We start from the raw sequence: 12,167 nt of genomic DNA on the forward strand, positions 1-12,167 counted from the left end.
GGGGGGGGGCGGAGGTGCAGGGGAGGAAAGGGACTGACAACATGTTTATACACAGTAATTAATCATAGGCTGTTTCAGTTGCCTTGCCTGCATTCATTCATTTAATCCTCACTCCGGCCCTTGAAAGTAGGAATATGAATGTACTATTATCATCCCCATTTTACAGATGAGGAAGCTGAGGTACAGAATGTGACCTTCTGAAGGTCACACAGCTGGTAAGTGGTGAGTTGAGATGCTAACTCAGGCATTCTGACACTGGTGTTGAGGTGCCTGCGACTGCCTATGAAATAATGTGTGTGCTTAGTTGCATCCGACTTTTTGGGACCCAATGGACTGTAGCCCGCCATGCTCCTCTGTCCATGGGATTTTCCAGGCAAGAATACTCTGAAATACTGTTATTTTATTTGTGCATTTCATTTAACCCTTTGGTAACCTGGCAGGTATACTGGAATCCTGTGTTTTGTCATTGGCTTATGAATGCTGATGGCAGAGCCTGTTACGATTATCTTTGTTTTGCATTTGGTTCTTTTCCTCTTGGAATGGATCCCAACGGGGTCTGGGATGAATTCCTTCTTTCCCACTCCTCCTCTTTCATTATTGCCATTTCACAATGAAACTAGTCATTTATTTAAAAATGCATTCTAGCTGGGCAACTGATTATGGCAAAGAAGAGTATTTCCATACTTTTTCTTGTCACTAATGAAATAGTCATTTTTAGTCTTAAAGGTTTTATTTTAAACAGACATTTGTATTAAGTACCTTTTAAGCATATACTTTTTGAATATAGGAGATACCTAACATCATTGCCGAAAAGCCAGAAAACTTATAGAGCTACTAATGTTGTTTTTGTGTAACATCTTTGAACTGATTTCTTATCTTTTTCTGTAGTTGAGGAGTTTAAGTCTTTTTCCCCTTTAAGATCTCTTTCTACAGATTCCATTCCCAAAATTAGACCACAGATTATTTGTTCTTAATTAAACAGGAAGCTTGAGGAGGAGTGTTGAACATTCAAGTCCAGACAGCTGGCTATTGACGTGAGAGTGTTAAAGACCTGTCCCCTTGTCATTCTTCTGCCCTGTCTTTTTGATCTTCTGGGTTCTGTCTGCCTTAATCTTTTCCATGTTGAATAATAATAATAGGGATTAAAATAATGAACCTTTGTTGGTTCACAGTATGGGCCAGTGCTGTGCTGAGTGCTTGGCACACACCCTAAGAGCCTGGTGAGGAGGGGCCTGGTGATTGATTCAGTGAGGCTGGGTAACAGGAACGTCCTTCAGCTAGGACACTGCAGAGCAGGGACTCTAACCCGGGGCTTTCCGAGGCCAGAGCTGTACTCTTTACCCCAAATCGGGCCTCTTCTAACATCAGTGAGATGAAATGGATCTGTGTTCTTCAGTGGGTAGGGTGGGGTGAAGCCAGTGAGTCTAGGGCCCTTTGTATCTTGTCAAGGTGGGAGAGCAGCCAGTCTGGCTAGCTCCTTTAAGATGGTGGCACCAGCAGGCGCAGGCTGTGCGGTTGGTGACAGGTGCTGGGTGGCACGCCACCTGTCCTGGATCGGGGCTTCACCTCCCAGCCACTTTTTTTGGGTCCTGTGAGAGTTAGGAGGAAAAAGCCAGAAGCGGTGGTGTGCTTGGATGGCCTTAGCTTCGGATCTTGTGTTCAGTGAAAGGTCCGAGTCACCCACGATGACCTGGTCCCACCTCGTCAGTTTCCTCCTTTCCACGCTCACGTTCCTGACTTTGTGTCTTGTAAATAACAAGTATTTATTGATGAGGAGAGTGATGTTCATGCCTTCCTCCTCACTGCCCCTTGGTTCCTTTCAATTTGCACCTAGATTTTTGACCTTGAACAGCTTGGATCTTGATCTTGTCTTCATGCTGCGGGGGTTGCTGTGAATGGGTTGGACTCCCCTCTGGCCTGGCTGAGATTGTGAACTGGATGTGGATTGGGGATTGAAGAGAGGGTGGGGATGTACGCTCCTCTCTGGTTGCGTGTAGAGTCGCCTGGGCCGCTTGAGAAGCTCTGACAAGTCCACTCCTATTTTTGTTTGGCCTGGATGGGGCCCCAGCAGTGGCAGTTGTTCAGACTCCCCAGGTGATTCTGATGCGCAGCCTCTGGATCAGTGTTCAGCGGCTCAGTGTGTACACGGGGTTTGGTTTGGGCTATGGCAGGGAGGGTGCCAAGGCTGCGGCCAGCCCTCCCCCATACAGGCCACCCTGCTCAGCATGCAAGTGATACTGAGTGACACAGAGCCCCACTCAGGTGGCGGCCGCTCTGTGCCGCGCACTGTGCTGGGCACACTGCAGCAGGGGCTCGTTTGATCCTCACAGTGTTCTCATGAGGCAGGTGCTGTTAGACCAAGAGATTCCTGTTTCTAACAAGTTAGACAAGTGTGTGGTATGAAGCTGACCCACAAACCTGGCTTTTGGTTTTTCCTAGTTTTGCGGTGTGGAAAACTCATTTCAGATCTGTGTGTTTTAATAATTTGGCCTCAAATGTGAAAATAGGTTTTACAGGTGAGACACGTACTTGTGCTGTCTCACATAGCTCAATGACTTATCAGTTGGTGTGCAGAAGCGTAAGTTGGTTCTAGAATACCAGTTGAAAACACTACTGTTTATAGGGTCAAAAGTAGACTTCATTTTATGGTAGACTTTGTATTTTAAGTCATTTTGAAGTAAAACTGGTTTTTAATGAATTTTTAAACTTAAAGTGCATTTTGTAATTTTTTAAAATCACATATGCTACGTATATTTGTGCTCATATTATAGATCCACCCTGACTTGTAATCTGACCCACTCTATGCGCTCTGGCTTCTGTGACCTTCTAGGGTATGAAGCAAGTTGAATCTCAGCATTTTAAATGTCTCCAGTCTCCTCATTGTTAAGCCCAAACTCAATACCCACTCTGTCCTTTGTGCGTTTCTCCTTTCTCTTCATGGCCCAACTTCTGCAACAAGTTGTTTATGCCTGATGATAGACTGATCCCTCACTTCTTGCTCCAACCATGCCTCATTTCATTCTTCACCACAGTTATAGAGTAACTTGCACATTGCTCAATCCAGTGGCTACTTTTTTTTTTTTTTAAGTTTATTTATTTATTTGGCTGCACTGGGTCTTAGTTGCAGCTTTCAGGATTTAGTTCCCTGCCCTGGGATCCAATCCAGGTCCTCTGCATTGGAAGCTCAGAGTCTTGACCACCAGGGAAGTCCCCAGTGGGTACTTTAAAAACATTTTCCCCCCTTTTATTGGTCATGTGCTGCTGCTGCTGCTAAGTCGCTTCAGTCGTGTCTGACTCTGTGCAACCCCATAGACAGCTTGTACTTTTCTAGGTATTGGGATAAAGTGGTGAACAAAGCTAAAGAAAATGCCTGTCATCATGGAGCTTGGGCTTCAGGGAGTGTGACAAAGGATAAAGATGTAAATATATATAAAATATAATGTCTGGGTCACAAAGGACCTCATATCTTATGATTCTATTGATAGAAAATGTATAAAGGCAAACTGTAGGGTTAGTGGTTGCCTGATGATATAGCGGTGAGGGGAAAAATGAGGAGTGATTGGTGATGGGGTGATAAAAATTGTTAAATAACATTGTGATGGTTGTGCAGCTGTGTATACACTAAAAAGCATTGACTTGTGTACTTTAGATGGATCAATTGTATGGTGTATGATTTCTATTTCAATAAAGATTTTTTAAAAAGGTCAAAAAATAAAGGTTTAAACCCTAACCTGGTAGCTCAGCTGGTAACTCTGGTGGGGATGGAGGTGCTGGTTTGGATAGGGAAGTCAGGGGAGGGAGGCCTCTGGATGAGGTGACGTCTGAACAGATATTTCAGTGATGTCAACGTCAGGCCAGTGATAACAGAGGTGGGAAAGAGGAGGAAGGTATATTAAATAAAATAGACCCTGAGCTAGGAGTTCACTTGAGTAGTCAAGAAGAGTGTGGCTGGAATGGAATGAGCAGGATAATGAAATGGGATGACTTAGGTCAGATCGTGTAGGGCCTTGTTGGAGTTTTTCCTTTTGTGCGGCAGTCACAAATCCAAAATCTTGTGATTACAACCTTGCATTATTACTTGTCCTTTGCAGGTTGGCAGGGGTCTCTTTTCCCCTCAGTGACATTCATATCCTCAGTGTACCCGAAACCTGTAGGAAAATGGGCTCCTGTTTCTAGAAGGAAAGAGAAAGAAAGTGAAAGTCACTCAGTCATGTCCGACACTTTGTGACCCCATGGACTGTAGCCGGCCAGGCTCCTCTGTCTGTGGAATTCTCCAGGCCAGAATACTAGAGTGGGTAGCCATTCCCTTCTCCAGGGGATCTTCCCGACTTAGGGATTGAACCCAGGTCTTCCACATTGCTGGTGGATTCCTTACCAGCTGAGCTACCAGGGAAGCTCTCTAGAAGAAAGGGCAGACCTAAACAGTGAGTCTTAGTTACATACACTATTATATACTTTTTCCACATCACTGAGTAAAACTAAGGTTTCAGGAGGGTGGGCCATGTAACCAGTGGCGTGGAGCACCCCTCAGCCTTCCCTGTGGAATCACCTTTAGCTCTCTAAAGCGGTGCAGCCCAGCCCTGCACCGCTGCATCTTGCTCTTGTTCTGTTCCAGAAACATGTAGATGAATGCTGATTTTGATAACCTTTAATTTTGTCTCACTTTTTTGGCAATGACATGGTAACGACCCCGTGTTCTGTTCTCCGCCTCCACCTCCACAGCCATTACTGGTTTAGTTCGTCCTTTTCATCGTCCTCAGAACGCAGTAACCCGCCCCAGTGCTCTTGCCTGGAGACTCCCAGGGACGGGGGAGCCTGGTGGGCTGCCGTCTATGGGGTCACACCGAGTCGGACACGACTGAAGTGACTTGCAGCAGCAGCAGCAGCATGCATTTATCAGTACATATATGTGCATAGTGCTATATTAAAAACTTTGTACCTGAGAGCATTGCTTACTGATTGACCAGCTGGAGTTTAGCTAATAATAAAATACTTTTATTTTAATTCTTAGTGACAAGAAGAAAGAGGTGTATCTGAAATAGAAATAACATGGATGTTATGTCTTTTCTGCACCATCTTTTGTGGTTTTTTTTTAAGTTGGTAGATTGCTTTTGATTTCACCAGTTTTATTATCTTTTTATTTAATAATAAGGTTCTTTAACTTTGTGTGTTTACTAATTGACAACTTTGGTGGGACATGCTGCCGCTTTTTCCTCCCTGATGCTCTCATCAGAAATGAGTTAGAACAGAAGAAGGGGCTTTGGAATGTGAATTCTCCCCAGCTTGGCCACAACTAGTTACCTGACTCTGCCTGTGCTAGTTTTCATAGCTCAAAGGACAAAAGGACGTGAGCTTCCCTCACAGCTCCTGAAAGCAGTCTTGTTGGTTTTCCTCCTAGTGTAATCACATTTTATATAGAGGTGAGTTCTAAAGTCCATGTCTAAGGTGAAATCACCAGTATTAAAAATATCACTGGAGGGATTTCCCTGGTGGTCCAGCAGCTGGGACTTAACACTCCCAATACAGGAGGCCTGGGTTCAATCCCTGGTCAGGAAGCTAGATCCCGCATGCTACAACTAAGACCTTGAGCAGTCAAATAAATAAATAAAATATACTTAAAAAAAAAAAATCGCTGGAAATACTTTCAGAAGGTGCCCCCTCCTTGCAGATTGTCTCTAGCACAGCGGTTTTTTCCTCCAGCATTAGGACAGGTCACCAACTCTTCTTCAGCTGAGCACCAGTTGAAGCAGCTGGCTTATGTTTAGGGACTGTGTTTTATGAAAAATAGATCTCCTAAATCCTTGGCTCATACAGTGTTGTTAGGTGCATGTGGAGACTGAGCGGACCCAGCGACTGTCAGAGTCCTGTTGCCCGTCTCCCTGTCATTAAGTAGAGGCCTCAGGGCAGTTACTAGGACGATTGACTTCTCTTCTCTCTCCCTCTTCTTTTTGCCAAGCTGTTGCCCTGAATTGGTGTGAGTTAAATGTGGATGTCCTGCGGTCCCATTGTACTCTCCACTTTTGCTGCCACAGACCACCTGAAAGCCCTAATCATTTCCCACCTTGCTCACTACCAGTAGCCTTCATGAAACACCACTCTGAATCCAGGCCACATTTGCCGTTGGGCAATCTTTCTAAAAAAGGCTGATTTAAACACTGCTATGGCACCCAGGCTCATAGCAGTGCTTCCAGCATTCTGCTGTGCAGAATTAAGTACTCTCTGGATTCTGGTAGTGTAACTTGGCCTGGTGAAATTTCGTTCAGATCTCGTGCCATAGTCGTTTCGCCATTTTCATGTGAAACAGCTGTACATGAGTTACCTTTGAGTAGGAGTGCTGGAGAGTGCCACGTTTATCTTATATTTGCATACCCTCCAATGGCCCAGTGGAAATACTCGTCCTTAGATTAACCTCTTAAACAGGGTTCGGAGCCACACTTTTTCTGCCCTGCCCTGCCTTTGAGTCTTCTGTTACCATGCTGCTTCTCACATGTGAAGATCTAGTGATGTGAATGCCCTGAAATACCAAAGCATACTGAATTTAAGTCTTGATGCCCTTGTCCCTACATTCATTTATTCCTTGAGTATTTATTGAGCACCTGATGTGTGCCAGGTATTGCTTTTGGTACTAGGGATATAGCAGTGGACAAGAGCAGGTTCTGGCCTTCGTGAAGCTTATATTCTAATGCTAGAGGAAGATGGCACCCAAATATGACATGAAGTCTGGTGGTACTAATGCCATAAAGAGAACTAAAGCCTGGTAATGGGATAGTGAAGAACGGGTCCGGTTTGTTGGGTCTGGCAAGGTTCTGTAAGATGGTGATGTTTCAGTGGCAACCTGATAAAGTGTGAGAGCAAGCCATGTTATTATTGGAGGAAAGAGGGCTCAGTGCAGAGAGAACAGTGTGTTCAAAGGCCCTGAGTTAAGAGCTTGGTTGGAGTATTCACAGGATAGCAGGAAGCTCTCTGTGACCGAGAAGAGTGAGTGAGGGGAAGATAGGTAAGAGATGAGATTGGGTAGAAGAGGCAGAGAACGTGCGGGGCCCTGAGGCCATAACTTCTCTTTAGCCTTGAGTGCCTTTCCCTTCTATCTGTAACTTCTGAGGTTGGAATTAATTTTAATTTGTTCCACATGGTAGCTAGTTGCCTTCTGCTTGCGGAATAATGATCTCTTCCCTATTGATTTGAAATACCATTTAATCGTATTAATTCTGTGTACTTACACATACACGCAACCATACAGACGTGCGTAGACATGTTTTATTAGCTCTCTTTCAATGATTTGTCTTACTGCTCATGTACCGTATTTTATAGCACTGTACCTCTACACCAGGCCTTGGCAAACTACAGCTCATGGTCCAAATCAGGCCCACTACCTAGTGTCTAGAAATAAAGTTTTATTGGAGCACAGCCACACTCATTTGCTTGTGTATTGTTTATGGCTGCTTTTGAGCTCCAGTGGCAAAGTAGCTGCAGCAGAGATCGGATGGTCCACAAAGCCTAAAATATTTAAGATCTGGCACTCGTGCAGAGAGTTTACCAACCTCTGCTTTATATTATGTATGGTCGGATAGGGCCTGTTCTTCATTCTTCATTTTCAACAATTTCTTGGCAAGTCAAGTGTGTTTGTTCTTTTCAGGTGAACTTTAGAATCAATCTGCTGAGCTTGCCTGACTCCCTTCCCTTTCCCTCACCTCTTTTTGGGATGGGGAGGTGGGAAGCAGGGAGAATAGGAATTTGATTGCATTTAATTTTGTAGTTCAGTACAGGGTGAAGTGATCGTCTTAGGATACCGGGTCTTTCCATTCCAGGAATATATCTCTGCATCTGTAAACTTTTATTGTTTCTTCACTTGAATGTTGCACATTTAAGTTTATTCCTACGTGTACTATTGCTTTTCGTTGCTATTATAATTGAGATCACCTCCCAGGTATATTTAACAAGTGATTATTTATGGCATAAAAGAAGGGTTTGAATTTTTATGTATTTCAATTGTTTCTGACCCTTTATGGAAGTAAACTCCTGTTAGGACTGTTAATTCTTGAAGTTGATTCTTTTGGTTGATGATGGTCATTGTCTGAACTTACCAGTTTTTGTTGTATTACTTATGTCTCTCTATATTGTGGGATTGTGTATACAAAGGGTAGTTTGGAGGAAGTGAATTTTGACCCTCTCAGTGGCATTCACTTTTTTCTGTTATATAGGTCACAACAAGTGATAATTATTTAAAAAACCCAAAACAAACCCCCAAAACTCCCGGAAAACTTTATGCCACATCAGGATTTGTTGATCATTTTAAAGAATACTCAGAAGATAATTTAGGCAAGCCGTTTATCAAGCATGCTGTGTCTTTCTGTGGAGCCATTTGTCACTTTTAATACAGAATGTTAGGTTTGCACGTCACACATGAGAGTCTAACCAGTGATGGTGGAGAGCCTTTTGATCATGGACTAAAGTTGACTTAACTGAGCATTTAGCCTTTAGAATTGAAATAGGAGCCAGAGGAGATTTTATGAGTCAGTTAGTGCTTTCCCAAATGCGCTTCTGTAAAGCATGCGATCTTCACCCTTAACATCTATTCCTTAAGGATGTGAAATCTATTTTAGATTTCAAGGTCTATTACTTGCCCTGAGCAGTGAACAGATGAACCATGAATTCAATACGTGTTAACCTTTGTGGATTTATCTTTTAATGCCATTTTGGTCTCCCCCACCCCCTGCCCGAATTTGTGTCTGCTCCTTAGCTTTTTACCTTGATGAAACTAAAGAAAAACTGTTCTGTTCATGCTGCTGGTTCCTTTTCTTTTTCCTTTTTTTTGATGAGGTGATGATGAGGTGGTTATGATAGTAGACACTGGGTATGGAAATAGAGACTTGGCTGACATATATTATGTGACTTGTGAAATGAACCTTGTTACTTTCATCGTCTGTAAAATGAAACTTCATGTATAGAACTTTAATGCTCTTGTATATTTTTTTCCACTGCTGAGATATTCTTCCACCATCATTATGAAATCAGTTGGTGGTATATGAATGTAGACATACCATCATAGGCTGTAGAGATGTATCAAGCCGTATGCCTCTGTCACAGAGGCAGCTGCAGCTTTGAGATCTTTGATGTGGGGCTTGACTTGGATCTACAGAAGTAGAAACCATTGTAGGTGGTTGGTGTGGAAAATGGTATAATCTAACAGTGATAATATCTTTTATTGGGCACTCACTATGATCCACACATTACTCTGACTCTCTGCCACATCCAGGCATTGTAGGCTCATTCACAACTGAGGACATTGAAATTTAGGTTAAATAACTGGTGGATCTGAGATTCAAGCTAATTGTTAGACTCCAGAGTCAGGTTGTAAAGCTCAGAGTGTTATTTTGGCAGAAACTGTATGTGTGTGTGTAAAGACGGATTTAGCAATTTTAATTTGTTTAGATTCTCCTGTGTGGATTTTGGCAGTTGAATCAGCAGGTCTGGAGACCTTATTGCTTTGGTGATCTTTGGCAGACTCCTGTGTATCCTCAGTGAAGACAGAATCTAGATCCTTAAGTTTTCTGGTGTTTTTTTTTTTTTTTTTGCGAGTCCAGAAGTTTAATTTATATATCAAGATATTACTGTAGTGTATCGTTTGTCTTCCAAATTTTAAATTGAGAGAGTACAAAAAGGGAGCTTATGGCTTGATCATAGATGCCAGGGCAGGAGGGGTGGGTAAGATTAAGTTCCCCAAAGCCTTTGTTACTGCTCCTAGCTTTAGAGCCCCCTACCTAGGTTTATGAAATAGAAGTATAAGTACATAAATACACACACGTATATATATATATATTCAAACACCCCAAATGTTTTAAAATCTTTTTCTGTACAGTTGCACTAATTAAGATGGAAAATCAAGGTCTGCACATATTTATGTCATCATTTACCTTAAATATGGCTCAACCATTCAGATTCTAAATAATTAACACTTGTCTGTATTTGAGGTCCTTCTCTGGTTGTCCCTCAGCCAAGCACTCTGATTCTTTGGACCACTCTCAATGGCTGTGCGTGTGGTGTCAGGCTGGGGGCTGCTGTTGGTCGGGCCAGCGCGTGCACGTGTGCATGTACACTTAGAGCCCGCTGCTCCTGACAGTGGTGTGTGTATGTCAGGGACTCTGCTGCCTGCTGGCCCCTCTGCCCTCCAGGCCAGCCCAGACCTGGATTCCTGGCACGATTTAGAAAAGAAAAGTGGAGCTTTCTAAATACTGGCAGGCAGGTCAGCTTGCTTTCCAGCCCAGAGAGTCCGGCTCAGCAGAGACAATTTGTGTTGTAGTGTTGGCTCCTTGCATCTGACATGCATCCTAAATAAATATTCCAGGAAAGGGTGATTTTTTCTCTCTCTCTCTTTTTTTTATCAGAATGGCATAACTTGGAAAGTTACAGTATCTTTTCAAGGTTACTTTCAGACTAACGTTTACTAATCGTTATGATAGTAAAGAAAAGGAACTAATGTAAATCTTGATATTTTATGAAACTGCTTCTATTGATGCTTATTCAAATATGAAAATAGCCGTCGACTTTTAACTCATATTCATATAACCTACTATGTAGGCAAGCATACTTTTTATGAAAAACATTTGAAATTGGAGATTCAAAAGCCAAACATAAAGTTTTATGTTGTGCGATATTGTGTGGTAGAGCAGCTTGACTTTGTCTTTTGTGTGTGATTTAGTGTACAGTCCTGAAGTTGTGAGAGATGGCAGGTGGAGACAGTCTTTGATTCTCTGTGAGTGCAAGTTCTGCCTCTGTGTTACTGGCTCTGTGGCACATTTTACTGTTGCAGTGCCAGGAACTATAGACCCCATCCCAGGGCCCTGGCCTCTCAGACAGGCCACTTTCAGGCTGGCCCTTTGATTTATCTGTATTTGTTAAACAGGAGGGGGAGGGGCTTAGATTCCATTTCTGCTCTATGTTGTGTAAGAGTCAACAAAATACGTATATTGTAAGAAATGTCAAGTGATTGAGATGCTTTCCTGTTTATTTTCTTGCCAGGAGCTTGTATTGTGCTAGTAATTCTGGGGAGGAGAAAGAGAAAGTGAATATGGTTCATTTGAGATCTGTCGTCTATTTGTGTTACTTAATTTGCCAGCATCAGTGATATTTTTCTATTAAGCTTAAGTTCGTTGCTGATAGGATGTTATAACTACTGAAGTATTTTTGTTTTGCCTTACAATTCACATGAAAATTTCATGAACTGTATTGTAACATTTGGTTGGGAATTTAATTTTATTGTCAGACTATTTCTAGCAGATAGGTTGGTAGTTGCATGTTGTATCTTATTTAATAAGTATCAAATATAATGGCGATAGTATTCAATTGTATCAAAACATTTATTTCCACTTTTGAGCTTTATTTTTTAATAGTCTTTTTGCAGTATGGGAAATAAATGACACTGAATTTTCCCCTTTTTCTTTTAAAGACTTTCAGCTGAACTCTCATCTCTCAACACTGGCAAATATTCATAAGATCTACCACACCCTTAATAAGCTAGTAAGTCAATTTTTTAAAGACAAAGCTACCAGCTGTTCAGTTGTTTTAAGTGTATTTGATAAGAATTTAGATTATGGATATTAAGATATCAGCTGTTTATGAAAATACTGAATTTTAAAACTTGCTGTATGGTGTGTGATTTCTTGGTAATAATGAAAATATTTCTTGCAGAATCTAACAGAAGACGTTGGCCAAGACGATCACCAAACAGGTATCTATAAATGCTATCACTACTTAATTTTCAATAAACTTCCTAATAGTTATGAAGGAGAAATACTAGCTGAGACCGCTCCATGTTATTATAATACATCCCATTAGCAAGTTGTTCCTTGGTTGAGGATCTTTCTCAGGGTGTATGGAGGCAGCCATGCCACAGCTCCTTCCCAGGAGGAAATCTGTTCTAGGGCTCCAGTTTACAACGGAGTACTTCAGTTCCTTTAACGGGGTTGGGGATTCTCCCCAGTGGTTTGAAGATAATCATTCCTTTATTAAAGTATTTTAGCTTATACTAAAAAGTAGTGCAGTTTGAAAGGTTTTCCATAAATGCTTGTTGACTTGAGATATAAAATGAGTTGATAAGGAGATAGGAGTATATCTGTGGGTTTTGTATGGGTCCTGTGGATTTATGGGCTTCCCTGGTAGCTCAGACA

At 42.1% G+C, this 12,167-nt stretch overlaps 1 protein-coding gene across 2 annotated transcripts in view; it reads left to right on the forward strand.

Moving 5' to 3' along the window:
• Positions 1–12,167, forward strand: part of DCUN1D4 (DCN1, defective in cullin neddylation 1, domain containing 4) — a 70,682-nt gene that overhangs the window by 10,384 nt on the left and 48,131 nt on the right. For both annotated transcript variants that reach the window (XM_010858916.1, XM_010858915.1), the window contains exons 2-3: positions 11,447–11,517; positions 11,689–11,728. The gene's annotated coding sequence lies outside the window, so the exon portion shown is untranslated. The remainder of the gene's footprint in view (positions 1–11,446; positions 11,518–11,688; positions 11,729–12,167) is intronic.

Source organism: Bison bison, unplaced genomic scaffold (genome assembly GCF_000754665.1).
Source record: "Bison bison bison isolate TAMUID 2011002044 unplaced genomic scaffold, Bison_UMD1.0 scf7180017864451, whole genome shotgun sequence".
Lineage (NCBI taxonomy): Eukaryota > Metazoa > Chordata > Mammalia > Artiodactyla > Bovidae > Bison > Bison bison.